The sequence below is a fragment of the Rosa rugosa genome, chromosome 5 (assembly GCF_958449725.1).
Source record: "Rosa rugosa chromosome 5, drRosRugo1.1, whole genome shotgun sequence".
Lineage (NCBI taxonomy): Eukaryota > Viridiplantae > Streptophyta > Magnoliopsida > Rosales > Rosaceae > Rosa > Rosa rugosa.
The window spans coordinates 32,914,427-32,933,170 of NC_084824.1; the positions used below are offsets into that span (position 1 = coordinate 32,914,427).

At 38.6% G+C, this 18,744-nt stretch overlaps 1 long non-coding RNA gene across 2 annotated transcripts; it reads right to left on the minus strand.

Moving 5' to 3' along the window:
* Positions 1 to 16,241: 16,241 nt before the first annotated feature.
* Positions 16,242 to 18,441, minus strand: LOC133712494 (uncharacterized). Of its 2 annotated transcripts, XR_009847435.1 has the most exons (6): positions 18,196 to 18,441; positions 18,044 to 18,075; positions 17,923 to 17,973; positions 17,043 to 17,108; positions 16,574 to 16,877; positions 16,242 to 16,361 (listed from the first exon to the last, which is right to left on the minus strand). It is a non-coding gene; the product is annotated as an uncharacterized LOC133712494 (long non-coding RNA). The 2 variants fall into 2 exon arrangements; XR_009847436.1 differs by lacking the exon at positions 16,574 to 16,877 and having other exon boundaries at positions 16,247 to 16,361; positions 18,196 to 18,440.
* Between the last annotated feature and the right edge of the window lie 303 nt (positions 18,442 to 18,744).

Sequence of the window (18,744 nt, forward strand, 5' to 3'; positions counted from 1 at the left end):
CAAGCAAACACTTTAATTTTAGATGGAATGGGAGTTTTCCACATTTTCATCAGAAGCTTCGATCTTGAATGAGGAGCAATATGCCTAGTAAGTAAATTAGAGGCAGACTTGATAGTAAAGTTTCCATGACCAGTAGATCCCCACACAAAATGATCTGGTTTGTTAATGTAAGATAAGGCCATAGCTGTTATAGTTTGTAAAGTATCAGAAGGCAATAAGTTTTGAAGCGAAGAGAGGTTCCAATTGACATTATGGATATAAGTAGCCACAGAATCATTGAGGTTTAAAGTCTATTGTTGGGCAGTTCCAATTGCTATTATGGATATAAGTAGCCACATAATCATTGAGGTTTAAAGTCTGTTGTTGGGCACTAGAAACAAAATTGTTGTACATACATGGTATCTGCCGGCCATAATAAGCACTCATACCAGACCACCTCACTTTGTCAAATTGGCCTTGACAGTGTGATCCCCGGGACAACAGCAAGCCAACCTTCACCGACAAACCAGTTCCAAGACGAAACAAGCCTCGACGTGCCACCCAAAGTCATCCCTGCAGAAAGGACCAAAACTGAAGCATATCAGTCCCACATCGAAAACAAAACTGAGGTAACTCACTATTCCACCTATAAATTAAAAGGTCCACTTCTCTCTCTTCATTCATTATGCATTTAATAGCTACCAACCGCTACTCTGTCAATATAAATATATTGTCTAACTTTAGCATCGGAGGAGTGAAGGCAGCCAACTGCGGTCTCCCCTCTTGACGCCGTTGTATTTCTCTTGACAAATAGTGGGATTTTGTGAGCCCAAGACATATCGGAAAATTGGAACTCGCCCACGTTATCGGAAGCCGACACCTTATGGTGGTATTTCTGAGCATTAACATTGGAGCCGTTTGTGGGAATCCTTGAACTAAAGATTCCTCCACCATAATCTATTATGGATAGCGATAGTGGAAATGGCGTTGACGTCCAGATGAATCAATCCGTCAAACCTCAACCCACAAATCCTACAAGCTCAACAATCGCCGTTAACCACGAATTGTTCACCACACCAGTCAACACTGATGGTCAACCCCTTAACACCCCTGAGGTACCCCTAACTCAGTCCTCTGCGGAAAATCAACTCGGCGCCAGCCATCAATCACCAATCCACGACCTCGCCGCCATGTTGGAGCTCACTTTGGCGGACCTGACACGCTAAAAGTAGCGCGCAATTTAACCCTGCAAAATGTAGTTGTCAGTATAGAATAAGTAGGGATCGTTCAAGCCGGGGATTGAGGGTACACCTGTAATTGTGAAAACAAATAAAGAATTAATAAAAGTAAAAAGTATTATTTACAAAAATAAAACAAAGAATAGAAATACATACAAGCTAATGTAAAACGGGGGTTTTAGGATTATAAATTTGAAAAATAAAATAAATAAAATGTAAAAACACATATACAAGGGTGGAACGCAAGGAACAAAGATCAAAACCACAATCATATGAATGAAATCCAATTACAATTCCTATAGTTGATTTTCTATGTCATGAGAAAGAAGTTGACCATGTGAAACGTTAAAAAGCAAACGATTTCCCATATTTTACTTTCCTTGAATAATTAATCTAAGTGAAAGCACCTAAATTAATCCTATTGAACATGCAATCATAGTCTAGAAAGCTAGCTACTCAAGAACACATTCAACGCATGAAGAACAAAGAAAGGATGTCAACCAAAGTGCACAACGTCCTACTATGAAAAAGTTCATCTATTTGCAATCCTCCTTAATTGATTTCGACTTTTGTCCAAAGTCTTTACTACTTAAATCTAGCTCCAATTACATGCATATATCCTAAGTTGGCCACCAAAGAACATAAACATGCAAAAGTTTTCTGTAATCCAAAATCAATCAAGCAATCTCACATAAGCAACATATAGATCAACATATAGAAATCACAACTTTATTTCAAAACATATAAACGGGCTTTAAACTTTGCCCTTAACGTCATGTTAACTAGAATTCATAACTCTACAAATCAAACAAAGGAAAAGAAAAGAAAGTACGAAATACACCGTGAAAGATGGATGACAAGCCTTGAGACGAAGAACTTGAAGATCCTTGAAAGCAAGCAATCTTCTAAGGACGACACAAGGGTAGATGGCGGCTAGGATCTTGATGTATTGCATGACTTCTTCTCCTCCTTGGTTGAGACGCAGAGCTTCTGAAGACTAGAGAATGGAGAGAATTTTTGGTGTGTAGAAAAGAATGGGAGAAGTGGTGTGTTGTGGTGGTGGTGGTGTGTTGTTGTTTTGATGTAGAATGCTCCTATTTATAGGAGGATGGCAACTTAAGGGGGTGTATTGTATATGGAATTAGTGGAAGTTTTAAAGAAATCTATGGAATTTAAAAGTCTGGGTGTATTCAATATAGACTTTTAACAGTCCATGAAAGTCTTGAGGTATTCAATTAGGATTTTTAAAGAGTTCATGAATTCCACCAAAATCTAGGGGTATTCAATTAGGACTTTTAAAAATGAATAAAAGTACAGAGGTATTCAAAATATCATTCATACTTATGGAATTAGAAAATCATGGATAATCATGGACTTTGTAGTGTTAACTATACATAACAAACTCCAATAATTTTCTAGCCTCCAGACCAAAGATTTCAAAAAGTCTATCAAAGTTTCCTCTTCAAAAAAAAAAAAAAAAGGTCTATCAAAGTTATTCTCTCTACGCACGAAGAAGTTTGTCCTTCATCATCTCTCTTTCTTAATTTTTTGTCTTTTCTCTAATTTTTTATGATATCAACTTTTTTTGATACCCAACATGTTCATTGTAGTTGTTGAATGTAGGCTTGGGCTCGGGTCGGGCCGGGCCCGAAATTTGGTGAGACCGAGACCGAGCCCGAAGTATTCGGTTCGGGCTTTTTCAAGAAAGGAAACCGACAGAAACCGACCACATTCGGGTCGGTTCGGTCTTTCGGGCTTTTCGGGCCTAATGTGCAGTCAGAGGCAAGGTTCGAACCCCCGACCACTTGCACCAAATCCTTGCTCCCAACCACTGGAGCATGAGACGTTCTCTGAACATATTGTTCGACGTTTATATTTATTTGTCCTACGCGGTAGAAATAAAACAAAATAAAAGGCTCTGCCCTCTTTTTACTTTCTACTCTCTCTTTCTTTTCTGGTCTTCTACTCTTCTTCGACACTTTCTTCTTCTTCTTCTTCTTCTTCTTCTTCTTCTTCTTCTTCTTCTGCAGTCCTATACTTCTATTCATATATTCTTCTTCTTCTTTTTTTCTTTTTTTTTTCTTCCTTCCTCCTTCTTTCTTTTCTAGTCTTCTTTTACACTTCTTATTCTTCTTCTTCTTCTGCAGTTCTACTCATACATTCTTTTTTTATATTTTTTTTCTCCCTTCCTCCTCAATCCCCATTATGCAGTTCGTCGACGGCGGGTTGGATGGAGGGGAGAGTGAAGAGGGGCTCGGTTAGGAGGAGTGAGGATTGGGCAGGGTTGACCCGGAGGACTTGGGTGAAGACTGAAGAGGTGCCCAGATCTCAAGATCTCACTATTCTGCTGCTGATTGGAGTCTATAACAGGTTTGGAGTTTCAGGCTTTCAACCAAAACTGCTAACAGGTTTGCCGTTTGGGGTTGAATCAGTGATAATGGGGCTGGGTTTTCAGAAATTGGGGAAGAACAAGGGTTGAATGGCTGATTGGCTGAGATGTTTTTAAGAGAGACAGAGGCTGAGACTGTCAAAGGAGGAAAATCAGGCCTAATCTGGCTTTCGGTCTCTACACATTTGAGACCCGAGACCGAACTGAGAAAATATATTCAGGTCGGGCCCTAGACCGAACCGATATTTTCAAAGTCAAAACCGAACCGAATCGAGCTTTTTTCGGTTTTTCAGGTCGGGTTTTCAGTTTTTCGGGTCTGGACGCCCACCCCTAGTTGAATGTGATTTTTTTTTTTTTTTTTTGTTTTTTTTCAATTGTGATACTTCGAACCCTAATAGCAATAAAAATGATTTATGAAACCCTAAAACTCAAATATTGTGGTCTAACCCTAAGACCTTGAACCATACTAAATTTTATCTTATTAATTAATTATTCTCATCAATTTGAATTTATATTATGGTTCAAAAAAAGGTTGAACAATTGAATTTCGATTGATTGATTATAGATCAAGACATTGATCAATATTGCTACAATATATGTTAATCGGCGAAAACAAAATTGATGAGAATAATTACCATAAATATCAAGTGATCTATATTGTATATTTATGTTGTTGGGAGATTAGGAATGAGAACAAACTCGCTAGACAGACTAACAATCATTATTTGAGTCAATTTCTATTAGAAGATACTGGAGCATTGAAGAGACAACAAGTTATTATTTTGTTTTGTGTTTGGGCTGCATTTGTTTTTTTTTTTTTCATATTTTGTACATCCTAGGAAATTTGTAGAAGTCATTCATAATAAAGTATATAGATTTTCATGAATCAATAAAAGTCTGTTGCTAAAATCAATGGTTTTAAGAAATCCATAACAGTCTATCAACTTTTTAAAGAGTCTGTGGACTTTTCAAAAAGTCTGTCATTTAAAAAAAGTCTGCACAAATCCAAATACAATACACCCCCCCTTAGTCTCCAAGTCTTCAAGATTGATCCACACAGCATTAACCAATCAGATAATGCCACGTCAGCTCTGCCATGTCACTCAACCAATCAAAAAGCTCCAAAATCAATCCCTAATATTTTGTTGCTGAATTTTCCATGATTTAATCTGATTTTATTCACAATTTTCGGCCAAATTGCTCTCGAGTGAAATTAGGAATGAATCTGGACTTGTTTTGGACATTTTCTCCCTTAAATCTCTCCATGGCTTTATCCTTAATGTCCTCCCCTTGATTTTCTCTTGATTTCCACATTAAAATTGCAGATTTTATTCTCTAATTTCAGCCAACATATCTTGAGGGAATTAAGGAACGAATCTGGACTTGTTTTGAGCCTTTTCTTGTTGCACAATCCCTTGAAACTCTCCCTTGATTTTCTCAATGTAATCTCCTTGATTTCCCATGCAAAAATCAGATTTAATCTCCCATAATATCTCCAGCGTCATCTTCAAGCCATGTGGTTTCCTAATGCCTTCAGGTTTCCTAGTCTCATCAGGATTCCTGCGTTGACTGAGGTTCCTAGTCGGACCAGGAAAACTCCATTTCTTCATTTCAGCTCATTTCTGCATCCCTTCTGCCTTTAAGCTCATTTCTTCTCCATTTATTCGATGTACCTAGAAAATAGAAACTAAATTAAAAATGATTAAGTAAAGGAAATAACTAAGCAAAATATGGGGAAATAACTATTAAAACATCGCATTAAAATGCTCCTATCACTATGTGGTTCTTCTTCAAAAAAATGGTAGTCTTGTTTGAGTTCCTTTGAATTACAAGCTCAAGAAACAACTGGAAGAATGAGAGAGAAGCCATTTTCTTCGTCTTACCTCGGAGAACACGAACACCAAATTGTTATTGTGGTCAAGTCTCCTTCAAAATCAAGTCAATGGGGGAGCAAGTTGAAGTGCTCAGTTGTGAGAAAGCTTGGCGGTGGAGATATAATCAAGGCCTGTCATAGAAAGGACAGAGGCTTCAGCACTATAATTAAAAATCATGATTGTTAAACATGTCAAAGCATGCTCCAGCTTTGCTTTATATGGTAACAAAATGATAAAGAACAAAAGCCTATTGTCCAGGTGCTTCGAAGGATCACCAATATATATATATATATATATATATATATATATATATATATATATATATATATATATATATATATATAACTGAGTGTAATTGTCAAATTGCTGCAAGTTTGTATTGAATTCAAGACAAACAACAAAGGACAGAAGCTAGGTGCTTCTTTCTCAATAAAAAGAAAAAAAATTATGCAAAATCATATCAAGCTTTTGAGGCAAAAAAGAAGAAGACAAACATCGATGGAATAGAAGGGAACCAAGCGGACTCCGTCAAATACTTCGTCGTCCATCTCTATCTCCAAGCCCAATAATTAAATCACCTGCTTTCGAATAATTCATGCGCTACATTCCAATTCGTAAATTCAAGCTTCGAGGTCGTCGGTAATGGAGGATCTCTCTGAGCTAAAGATTGGGAATTCTGTCGAGTCCTTCCATAAGTTCGTCGACTCGCAGAGGGAGTTCTTCCACAACCAGATCGATGAGCTCTTGAAAATCGTCGTCACCCAATGCAAACTCACCGATGCCAAACCTCTCTCGCGCACAAGAGATGGTGTGTTTTCAAATTTCGATTCTGTTCTGCATTTTGTTGCTAAGAAATTAGAAGAAAACTGAAAATGGGTTTTGGCTTGGTTTTGAGGCAGGGTTCCAGAGAGCGACAGGTTGAAGAAGGGAGCAGAAAGAAAGTTGACCATTTTTTTTAAGGGTGAAATGACCATTTTAGCCCTTAAGAAGGATCGATCTTTAACATGTTTCGAGCAGAATCCGAGGGGATAACCAACTTGATCACAGTAGAAAGAAGTCTCAAGGATTGTTTCATAATGCAAATTAATAGGGGTAACAGCATCAGAATTGGGATCAGCTAGAACATGGATAATGCTAGGCCAAGAGAGTGAAAGTGACATTCAAACACAAATCCTAGCGAAAGTAGGGATAGGGTTTTCGGACCGAAAACCGGAAGAACCGAACCGAAATGGCCGATTCGGTGTGGTTCTTAGCTGTCAAAATCGGTTTATTTCCAGAACCGAACCGTTTTGTAAGTTTTCGGTTCGGTTTCGGTGCTGAGTTCTGAAAGAGTGTCAGAACCGGTGGAACCAATATCCATAGTCAAACACGTGCTGCCGGTCTTACTCCTTCCCCATAAAGCCACTTTCAACTACCCAAACCCTTATAATAAACACCACCATCATTATTTCGCACAAAACCCAAAGACTCCAACTTTCTCCACCAGAAAACTCCAAAACAAAAAAATTCCAAACCCAAATAGGAAGGAAGAGAAGAAGAAACAAACCGTATATAACATAAACAGACCGAAGAGAATTCCCTCTTTTCGATCGAAACCCACTTCAATCTTTGGCCTCTATCTCTGGGTCGTCATCGGAATTGTCGTCGGCTATTTGATAGTCCTGACCCTCTTCCTCCTCTCCCTCTGCCTCACCGCCCGCTACAAGCTCGCCGCCGCGGAGCCCAGCCCAGTAATCTCTAAAGAATCCAGGAAATCGTCCACCCCACAACCAACCCCAGCCGGAAGTCCACGTCGTGTTCTCCGACCGAGCCTCCAGGGGCGAGAGCAGGGCGACCTTGAACAGCGAAACAGCGTCGTTTGCTAGCGGCAACGTGGTGGTTTCGCATCTGGGGTGGGGAGGTGGTACACTTTGAGAGAGCTGGAGACTGCGACTAATGGGTTGTGTGTAGAGTGATATAAGGATCAGTGGATGTACTCATGTACTCATATGAGTTGACTATGTTTGCGATTTAACTTTTTTTTTCCTGTGATTTCTTTTGTTCATGGATTTTCTGGGCAACTAAACAGGGTATTTGATTCAACTTGTGCTGTAAAGTTGCCTGCTTTCTGAAAAAGAGCCCATCATTCATCTGGAAAAGGCTTTTCATCCCAAATGACCTAAACTGCCAGTTCTGAGATTGGAACTGAAAAACCGAGAAACTGACCTGACATGGTCGGTTCGGTTCTGTCTCGGTGCTTGACGCCAAAAACAGCAAATCCGAACCGATAAGGAATAGTCGGTTTCGGTTCCGGGTTTAGCACTAGAAACTGCAGAACTGACCCGAGGCCAGCCCTAGAAAATATACTTCTTTTTTGTCAAAAGTAGCACCATCAAGTTTCTCACAAACACCCAAGTTGTTAGCAATTTGAGTAATTCCATGCTCATTCCAAATAAGAAAGGGAAGAAAAAGCAGGCGTACCCAAACTATGAGCTGATCCAAAATAGTTCTGGCTGGGTGAAAGGAGGGATCCCAGCGTCAAAGTGCAAAGATATGACTCTACACCTACCAAGAACGATTCTGAAGGACACGAATGTGGTCATTCGTTGAGTGAAATTGTATTTTGAACCAACGAAATCCAGCAATATAGATTTCAAAACCAGCTTCAAGGTGAGCCCAGCTTGATTTAAACCGCTGCACAACACTCTGAGGAGAGATATGTTCTCTAAAGACTTTACCAACAAGGACCAAGGAAGTGTTTTAGAGTAACAAGATCATCCAGAAGAATTTGAAGAGGTACATTGTTGAAATGAATTTGAGAGGGCCTTGAGCAGGCCCTTGAGGCGGACCCTTATAACGAGGAACAATATTGGGGGCTGTTTGTGCAAAGTTGGGGCAGCATGAGGTACAGTGCGTGGCAGGGTGGAAAAGGGAGATGAAGCACAATCTTCATCACCAAGAGCATTGAACTGGTTTTTGAGACATGGTGAAGAGCACAAAACGAAACAGAGCAAGGACAAGTAAGGGAACAAAGGTGAAAGAACTCATGACGCAGCTGGGGGGAATAAATAGGAATGGCAAGCATCTAATGAAGAAAAAAGAAAGAAGAAAAAACCTAGGCGTGCAGAGTAGGATCTTAGCGAAATGGAGAGAATTGAATCTGGGGAACAAGAAATATTTGAAAACTGGCTCGCATTAATGGGGAAATGAAAGGGGTTGCAACTGCAAATAAGCACATAATGCCAAATGACATGGTAGTGAACAGAGGGATCACCAAGTAAGAGAAAGAGAAAGGAATTGGGGTTTTCGAAGGAGACAAACAGGAATCACGCTGCCAAAGCAAAGATTGAGACAGAAAGGAGAGAAAAGACCTCAAATCTAAGAATAAAGACACCAAAATCCAAAAAGAAGAGGTAAGGAGAACTAAGTTAGTCTAGAGAGACGAAGAAAGGTATAAGAGAAACAGAACAAACGGAGGATGGAAAAAGGTATGGAGGAATAGATCCGGAGGAGAGGAAATTATATCTGGAGGCCGATTATTGAATAGAAATTGAAATCTCAGCCACACAAAGGGCCGCAGATCAGAGCCTGTGAGGGAGAGTTTTTAACAAAGGTAGTGGTTAAGAATTATTGCATTGTTGTTATTAAATCTGTTGATATTCAAGTTGATGATCTCTCTTTGTTGAGCAACCTAGTAAAGGACATCAAGGACTTGATATTTAATTCTATTGAAATTCGACATGTAATTAGGCAGGTAAATACTGTTGCCCATAGGTTGGTCAATCTCAGTTCCAAATCCCCCATTCATCTCAATGGTTCACTTCTACTCCAACCTTTATTTTGGATGCTCTATTGTATGATTTGAATCATATCTGATGAATAAAAACACTTTGTGTCTTTGTCAAATAATATTCAATAATCAATATATAAAATATAAATTAATAATTATAACATCATAAATTATTAAAAATTTTACCTTTGTGGTAAGATGCCTAGTGGAGTGAATTGTCTAGTTGTGAGGGGCATTTTGATCGGAGTTGTACGACAGTGAAAATTCATGGGTAAGGACCCAAGATTTTGCCCCCTCGTCTGAGTAAGCAGCAACTAGGCCCAACAAACCTCAAAGGATATTAAATCCTAAGAAGAATGCTGTTGATTTCTTCCCAGCAGCTCCTCTCCATATTCACGGCAGTGAATTAGTGTGCAATTTTAGTAAAGGCTTGGCAAGATGTGCATGGCGTGGGAGCTAGAAAATCATGAGTTTCGGAAGAAGAGATTCTGGCAATGGTATGATTTTGGGTTCAGGTTGATTGGGAGGAATTGATGGCTAGGGATTTAAATATAGGGCTTGATCTCTTGCTTGGGTTGTTGTGGCTTCTGTCCTCCTAGTGGGAGAGTTGCTTGGGCTGTTTAGTAGTTAGCTCGTGCCTGCCTCTCTTTCACAGCAGCTATAACCATCGATTTATAGAGTGGTGGTGGCTTAGGTCTGCTGCTGTTCCAGAAATCTTGCTGCTGTAATCCCAGGAATCCTGCTGCTGCGGTGACTCCAGAAATTCTGCTGCTGTAATCCAGGAATTGTGGTTCCAAGATTTGCTGCTGGAAAAAGGGGAGTTGCGGGTAGAGAATTGGCTTGTGTGTAAAAGAAGGTGATATAGTACTTGAGATGTCTAGTTTAAGGAAAATAATTGAATATATTGGGTAAAGAGAAGTGTTTGTTGTAATTGAGTGGTTTTTGGGTTCTTTCTTCTTCACTTGCCCATAATCAGAATTGGGCTGTTGAGCTTGAATTTCGGTCCCCAAGTCCGAAATTACCAACAAGCCTAAAACTAATAATGGGCCTCATGCTTTTCCGTTACCTTCCACACCACACCCGCTCTTGCAAGCCCCAAATGCGTGAATGTGGCTGGGGTCCACATGCGTGGCATGATGATTGTCGTTATAATTTGCTTATTGGGCTCGAGAAATGAATTAGGCCTGATAGCTGGATTTTTGGGCATCAACACTAGTAAACTCACATCTGTACGAGATACAAGAAGTGGACTACATATATTGCGCAAGACATCAAATTCCTGAAGACCTTTGGTGTTCTCTTATTTACTCCATAAGAGTACACTACTTATGAGAGAATATTAGTTATATGGTTAGAGTGTTGGTGGTGATAGTGGGGTAATTAGAGGGTTGCTCCTCATTATGATGTACCATGAATACACCTCAACCTCTCACTATATAAAGAGGTTGAGGCATCATCATTTCACAACATCAATCAAATCAATCACAACCAGATCAATACAAAGCAACTTCTTGCTCTCTACACTTCTCTTTTGTTTTTCTATCTTTCCTAGTTGAGTTAATAGGCGACTCACAACACGTTATCACCATATGCTGAAAGCCTGCGTGATTGTCACCAAAAAGGGACATTTAAAACCATTTGATTTCACATTAGGAGTTAGCCTTCCAAACTTGTCTCACTACTGAACGATTCCAAAAGAGAATGAGGAGCTTCAAAGACAAGTGGAAGGATTATTGTAGTAAGGGTTCATTCGGGAATCTTTGACCACATGTTATGTTCCAGCACTTTTGACTCTTAAGATGGAACATGGAGAATATACATTGATAGTACAAGATCACAGTAAATTACTGTTTTTCGATCCAATCCTGATAGGAGCATATAATGCGACATTTATAAAGTTTATTTCCCATAATTTGTTATGTTTTTACCTTTATTATTTAGTTTTTAGTTTAGTTTTATTTTTGTAGGTCTCTAAAAGCAATTAAGCATACAAAGGAGCTAAATAACACATGTTAAGCAAGTGATTATACAAAATGACGGCATGAAGGAGTGGAGGAGGACGAAATTGACATGTGCTAGGCATATGCAATGTTTTAAAGGCTTGTCATATGTTTTGCATGTGAGAATTAAAATCTCTAAAACTTAGCTAAGTGTCATGTGCAGGCATGTGACATTTAACTGAAATTTGCAAGTCGTGTGCAACTTAACGGTCATGTGCAAAGCATGTGTGGTGAAATTTATTGGAATTGGTTTTACATCTGACCTTCAGGTATTCATTTAAATATTGCAGAAGCTATAAAATTCAAATCTGGATCTGCCAACTCCATTGGAAAGTAAACCATGCACCGGGGCTTTTGATCTATATATTATGTGTTTTCTAGTTCCTTGTGAGCTATGAACGGCAGCCCTCTAAAGTTGACGGAATTTTCTTCCTAAAATTTAGAAGAATTCCAAGGAGCACATTTGCAAAGCAAATTAAATTGGATTTGACTTCTTTTACAGCTTGGATTAGGAAACCATAATGCACAAGGAGAGCTAAAAAAGGACCTAGAAACATGTTCTACACATCAAAGACTTATTCAAAGCCAATATGGACTAGGATTCATTTCTCTAAGTAGTTTAGAATTTCCTTAGTTGTTTGATAGAAGGATTTGTAAGGTAAAGCACTATATAAAGCCATTTAATCTCACAATGTAATTCACCACCCTTCTATCATCCGTAGCTCTCTCTAGATTTCGAATTCTAGCAAGTACAAAAGTATAAAGGCCGAATCCATTCCATTGTGCCGTAACTTCAAGTGTTCTTGAGACGTCAAGACTTCATTCAATACATCTTCTTCCCCTTTCTCTACTCTTTTTGGTTTTTACTTGTTTATTTTATATGATATCTTGCATAATTTCAAAAATATGAGTGGCTAGGCTTTTTCTGAGTTAGGAATGAGAGTTTAAAACCCTAATTATTTTATAGTCTTTATGTTATAATTCTCTAAGTGATTTTGCTATGTCTTATGTGAGTTGATCATATGATTTTGGTTTATAGAGAACTTTTGCATGTTTGTGTTCTTTGGGTGCATACTTAGGATATTTGCATGTAATTAGTGCTAGAATTAAGTTAATAATTCACCTAATAGTCTTGGAGCTTAATTCACAAGTAATAAAAACTATGAACAATAGTTAAGATCATATGGTTCGGGTTCTTGATTAGACGAACTTTTCTATACTTTGATTGATACAATTTTCAATCAAACTTTTACATGTTCTTAATGCTTTAAATGTGTTGTTGATAGGATAGCTTTCTATACCTTGATTGCATGTTTAAGGGCACGTTTACTTACTTGGAATGGGAGGGAATGATTACGGGGTAAAAACATTCCTGTGTTTACTAACACATAAATGAATCGGAATGATTCTGGGTAAAAGAATTCATGTGCTTACTAACACATGAAGGAATCGAAATGGATGTAGGTCCCACCTTTTTATCAGGAATCGATTCCTGAATACTCAGGAATTTGATTACGAAGGTGGGAGATGGGTTTAGGAATCAATCCTCCGGAATCAATACCGATTCCTTTCTTCTCCCATTCCACTTGTCTTCAATTCATGATTATTTTCCATTCCAATTAAGTAAACGTGCCATAAAAGGCTTGGTAATGGTACTTCTATCTTGCTTAAGTAGTAATAGGAAAGGCATGTTGCGGACTATTGTTTGCTTTCGAACTTAGTGTGCCGGTTGAAATCTTCTCACGACATAGTAAAGGATCTAAGGGATTATAATTGACTAGAAGCATGATTAGTGGTGGATAATGAGTGTTCCTAACGTCCCATTCATCCATATCATTGTAAATCCCGCATTGTTTAAATTTTTTACTTTAATTTATGTGTTACAAAACCTAAAACCTCCCATATTTACGAATTCTTGTTCTTATATTCTTTGATTATTTTAATACATACTTATACCTATACTTTGATTCTTTATCTATTACATGATTACTTGTGTACTCTCTATCCCCGGCTTGAACGATCCCTATTTTTTCTATATTAACAACTTGATTTGGCAGGGTTAAGTTCAGCGCTACTTTTAGCATATCAAATCCCAAGATTAGATGACACGCCGCATGGTGCTAAGATATTAAGCAAGACTGACCTGAAGAGTGGTTATCACTATATCAAAATTCATGATGGGGATGAATGGAAGACAGTAGTAAAGAAGAAGGAAGAGCTTTAGGAATATTGGATGGTAATGCCTTTTGGTTTGTCAATTTGATGAATGAAGTTTTTATTTTTCTTCTATGTAAAAGAAGAAGACAACAAGGCTAAAAGAAACTGTAGAATACATGGGAGGCACATAGTGAGGTGTAAAGAGCATGAGTAAAGAGCATGAGAGATCATGAGAATTTCTAGTTCTTGAGGGATTGAGCCAGAAAGTTGGGTGCCGATGAGGTTTAAGATTTTCAAGTTCCTCAAGTCACCAAATGAAGTGGGAATTGAACCCTCAAGTTGATTGAAGTTTAATTCCAAGTTCACGAGGGATTTCAACTGGCCTAACTCCTTGAAAATAGTGCCGGAAAACTTATTTGTAGATATATGGAGAGTAGTAAGCTTTCTCAAATAACCCAATGTTGTTGGTATTGAACCATTGAGTTGATTATGGCTCCAGTCTAGACTCTTAATAGAAAATTGAAGGTCCCAATAAAAACTCCTCTCAAAGAAAGACTATTTGCTTAATAATGTTGATAAATTATCAAATATTCTTTCCCATGAAGTTGTTCAAAAACTTACTTCTATTCTTTTACCTTATTATCACGTTGCCGATGTATTTATCTGGGGTCCAGCCCGAAATGGTAAGTACTCTTGTAAATCAAAAAGAAACAATACTATTAAAGTTCGAATCCTGCATTTGAACTAAATACCGAAAGTTATGACAATTGAGGAAAACCTTCATCTAAGACCACCCAAGGTCTCCTGAACACTTCTAGGATCAATTTGTCGAAATGACAAGTTGAAAATCAAACAAATCAAAACTATGAAAAACCTAGCATGTTTCGAAGGATCAAAATAGGACACAACCCATATATCAACAAGCTCGTATCGACGATAGAAGATAACAGAGCAAACAACAGCCCCAAAAGAGGCTGGACAACCGCCACGCGCTACCACACTGACCTCAAAATTGGGTCAATCCAACCGTTTAAAATGTAGAGTACACCAAGAGGAGCAACCTTTATACCTGGAGCTAAAGCCAAAACAGCCTAGATCGCCATCGAAAGCTTAAAAAATTCAAACGAAGATTCCGATCTGATCACCACATTTTGAATCGAGCTTCAAGACTGTTATGGTTTGAATTAGCAAGAGGAGAGCTTCAAACTCGACCGGTTTTGTCACGCCCCGATTTTTAAACAAAATTAAAAATCAATATATAATCCCATAATTATACATGCGTGATGGTTCAATCATCAATACAAAATACTTAGAAAACTTTTTCCTTTTAAACCAAGTACATACTGATGTCCTGAACCCACAATGTCAATATATACTCACTCTGCAGAGTCATATATTAACAAGTTTGCAAACTAAATAGCTATAACAAAATAATAAGTACGTAAATGCTCCTCAGAGCTTACCACAAGTGAAAGTCTTAACAACGGTAAAGTCACAAAATTGGCTTCCTACCGTAAAGTTGCAACTAATAGAACCAGCTTCAGCCACGATTACCCTAACCTGCAGGATTAACCCCTACACCATCGAATAGTCACCGGGTTGCCACACAACAAACCCGGTAAGCTTATAAAAACTCGTATGAGTAACTCAAAACATAACCCACCCAACTCTCACCAAATCGAGGAAAGCCTTTCAACTCGAGAAAAAAGAACACATACCATGCTTCCCAAAAACAATATTCTTTTCCCAAAAGAAAACATCAAAAGTCACCCGATAACAAAATCATATAAATTGAAACTCTGATAATTAAATTTGCCTTTCCCCAGACAAACAACAAAAGTCACCCCGTGATAAAATCATATTAATTGAAACTCTGACAATTAAATATGTCTTTCCCCAAACAAACATCAAAAGTCACCCCGTGACAAAATCATATAAATTGAAACTCTGTCAATTAAATTTGCCTTTCCCAAACCAAACAACAAAAGTCACCCCGTGACAAAATCATATTAATTGAAACTCTGACAATTAAATATGATAAACAAGTCCATCTTGGATATTTAAAAGAAAAAATCCCCGAAACTCTCTTTTAAAAAGCGTACTCATGAGCATCAAGTAGCTCCCCGCTACTCCCCATGAATACAATTGCAACATACTAGAGCTCTAACTGATCGTAACCACTCGCCTGGCCAAAGGCATGATTCCTGATATATATGCATGAGGTCACTCCCAGCGACCCCAGATCCTCATGTCCCCGATCTTTAGATCAAAACATTTAAAAGCGGTCACTCAGGACCAAAATATTACTCAACTCTCAAAGGAGATGTCACCACCTGTGACCCCCAATCATCAGACCTCCTCGGTCGTCAGATCAAAACATTAAGTAAGTCGCTCTGGACCCAAAATGTTAAGTCAACTCAAAAGGAGATGTCACCCCGTGACCTCCGAATCCCCAGATGTGGTGACCCGAGAGGGGGGTCCCACAGCGCCGCGACTCCGAGCCAATGAGGAATCGACATGTCACGAATGGCATCTCGATAGCTCATCAACCCGAAACCGCAAGGCCTTTTGAGTTTAGGTTGTTGGTTTACAAAACACTTTCTTGGACAAAAGTCACAAAACATTCTAGCAACAGAACAACATATTTTCGCAAGCGGAATTTAAAGTGAGCTAAAAGATTTGGGCTTACAATAAGAGCCCAATTTGGAAAATAACGAATCACGAAGTAAAAACAAGTATGAGAGACGCGTCCTAGGGTTACGGGTCTCTCGAAATTTTGTAGATGAGCGAATAGAAAACAAATAAACAAATAAATTAGTAAGAAAATAAATAACTAAGTTCAAAATCCGATAAGGGACCAAAACCTTCATTTTGATAAAACTAAAGAGAAATGCGCCAAGCCGGGCCATGTGCCTCCCCTGTACGCTTGCCGACCACATGCTCGAAACCTGCACACTATAGTAGGGGTGAGCTTTCGTCCTCGCATGCCCAATAGGGGCCGACCCAACAATGCTAGGTTTGAAAAATAATATACTTGAAAATATTTACTACATAATATTGTGCATGTTTATCGAAAATACTTTTAAAATAGGCAACCACAAACATTTATCTCTTTTATAAAACATATGCAGTATGCTTCACACAACTTGGAGCTCCGAGATACTTACCTGCCGGCCAATATAAATCAAATCGGTGACCGACCTGGTTCGTCATCCTTCGAGAACTGGCCAACTATTCTGTAGTACTTCCGACTACAAGTAGCGAAAGTGTCCATTTCCTGGCCCTGAGTCTCCTATGACTGGTTCACTGTCTGTACTCACTCTTCCTCGACAAACATAGGAGCACGGCCCCCTCCGGAGGTTCACGGTTATCGACACCGTGGAATCCCTAGGAATCTACGCGTCTAGGTCCCATTCACTTTCAGGTCACAAGTACACACATACAAGGGTTGTAGTATCTCAACATGCAAGTCTAGCCTCGGTTTTCGCAATAAACAATTATCAGTTATGGAAACACGGATATCACGAGGCATCAACTAATGAACAACCAAAAACGTACTTGCAGGCAACATATTAATATACTAGAGCATTCCACATATAGAAAAGCCTCTAACAAGGAAGGGACAGCTCACCCTACCTGGAAATGCCGGCGTATTCCACACTCTGGTGCTTTCCGCTTAAGCTTCCTTAACGATCGTGTTTCCTAAACCATTACTTAGTTTGTAAGTAATTATCCAGGTAAACATCATGATCAACTTTAAGTAATCGCGCACACTAAATCCTTTTTATTTCAATGAGGCCATTAATTACTTCTTTCAACCTTTACCAATTTGGGAAACTAACTTCTTTCTAAAAAAGGAAAACGTTCGTATCACTCTGCTAAACTTTCGCCATTCCGAGCGACCAAAGTCGAGTCGATCCTCACGTTTTACGAGGTCGGTCAACCTTGATCAACTCTCGGAGTCGACTTTTGACTTTTGACTTTTGACCAAATAATTCCTTTATTTACCATTATCTCTTATTTATTAAAAATAAATAAGTAAATAATTATAAATAAAGTTTTACTTTCACTTTTACCAATTTACTTCTCCTTTTTCGCCTTTTCACTTTTACCATGAATTTCACCTCCATACTTACAATTTTACCTTTTACCTCCTTTTTACCGAATTTACCTTTACTTTCACCTTCTTCACTTTTTTACCAAATTACCAAGGTAAAACTCATTTAATCAAACTTTTACCATTTTCTTCATTTTCTTTTTCTTCCAAAAACAAACACATTTCTTTTCTTCTTCCTTTTCTTTTTCTTTTGGCCAAAACTACACAACAATAATCACCAAAATCTTCAACACCAATTTCCAATCCTTTGAAAATTAGACCAATAAAATCCTACTAATTAAACTCTCTTCAAATATCTAATTTTCACAATTTTTCCAACAACAACAATATCTCAACAAAATCAAAATCAACCCAATAAATTCCAAAAATTCTAGGGTTTGTCCAAAACCCATTTCTTACCCTTTCTTCTTCAAAACTCACGGCCTAAGCTTCCTCCTTGGCCTTCTTCACCTACAAATCCGTCCAACATCAATACCACAACCAAAAACTCGAAAACAAGGTTGCATGGATAGATCCTTACCACAAATCCTTGCCAAACCCATAGCCTAGCCTCTTGATTTAGGGAAAATCGGGTTCATGCACCAAAAATCAAAAATGGAAATCAAAAACTCGAATTTGATAAGAAAGATGTATAGATCGAAGGAATAGAGGCTAGATTAGGATGGATAATACCTTGATTTGAACTTGGAAAGAAGAAATCACAAAAAGCCCCAATTTAGCTTCGGGTTCTAAGGTTTTTGGAGGGTTGGATGGCCAAATTTCTTGATTTTGGTTAGAGAAATGGAAAGAGGGAAGGAAGAGAAGAAAATCTGGAAATTTTGGTAAAGGATGGGGTTCCGGCGACGGCGGCGGCCGGCGGCGACGTGGCGTCCGGTGGTGGGGCGATTTCCGGCGAGAGGTAGAGAGAGAAGCTCTCGGGTAGAGAGAGAGAGGAAAGGGAGAAAATGAGGAAGAGGCTAGGGTTTTGAGAGAAGGTTTTCCTTTTATACCTCTCCCCAAATTTAATTGTGAAAAGTCTAATTCGCCCATCTTTTTGGGCCAATGGGCTTGGGCTGCTCCTATTGCATTTTTCTCTTAATTTCCCTCAAGCCCAATCCGAAAATACATCTTCAAACATCCTTATTTCTCCGACACTTCACCGAATCCATTCGGGAAATTTTTCCGGGCTTGTCCTAAGCCTCGATACTTTAAAAATAGTTTCCTAGACCCAAATTGGATTTT